The following is a 987-nucleotide window of genomic DNA, read 5'->3' on the forward strand; positions in this document are numbered from 1 at the left end:
TCAGGTTTCCCCTGTGGACTCCACCAAAAAAAAAAAAAAAACCAAACCAAACCTGTTGCCGTCGGAGTCAATTCCGACTCATAGCGACCCTGTAGGACAGAGTAGAACTACCCGCATAGGGTTTCCAAGGAGTGGCTAGTGGATTCGAACTGCCGACAACGTATTTTCCTCCCTCATAGCGCTCCCAACTGCAGAGGAATTGACCGTTTTTCCACTAGACTTGGGGAGGCAACTGCTTGAAGAATAGGTGGTAAGTCATTCCTTTGTCCCCAGTTCTCGCCACAGACTGGTCAGGATTGTTGAAAGAATGAACTGGAATTTAGACTCAAAGAAGTTCTGCAATCTTCCAGTACAGAAAATCCAAGAATTCAGACTGTGTATTCAGTAATAGGGAAAGAATTACTCATTTCCTTCTGTCAGAACTACTCTTTTAGAATTGTACATGTAAAAAATGTTAAAATGGCAAATGTTTTGTCACACATGTCTAGGAGCTCTGGTGGTGCAGTGGTTAAGCACTTCGCTGCAAACTGAAAGGTCAACGGTTTGGAACCCACCAGCCATTTCACAGGAGAAAGCTGTGGCCGTCTGCTTTGTAAAGATTTACGGCCTTGGAAACCCTGTGGGGCAGTTCTACCCTGTCCTGTAGGGTTGCTATGAGTCAGAATTGACTCCATGCAATGGGGTTTTTATATATACTTACCATAATTTTGAAAACAAGAAAATGAAAACCCTACTTTTTATTGCTTCCTTTCTCATGTACTTGGAGTCCCTGGATAGTACAAACAAGTTTATGAGCTCGGCTGCTAAGCAAAAGGTTGGAGGTTTGAGCCCACCCGGAGGTGCCTCAGAAGACTGCCAGGTTCTAGTCTCCTTTGCACTGAGGCCGCAAGAGGAAGGCTGTGGGCTCCTCTGAAAAAATCAGCCAGTAGGGCACAGTTCTACTCTGACACACATGGGGTCACCGTGAGTCAGAAGTGACTCCAAGGC

This window comes from Trichechus manatus, unplaced genomic scaffold (assembly GCF_000243295.1).
Source record: "Trichechus manatus latirostris isolate Lorelei unplaced genomic scaffold, TriManLat1.0 scaffold00015, whole genome shotgun sequence".
Classification (NCBI taxonomy): Eukaryota; Metazoa; Chordata; class Mammalia; order Sirenia; family Trichechidae; genus Trichechus; species Trichechus manatus.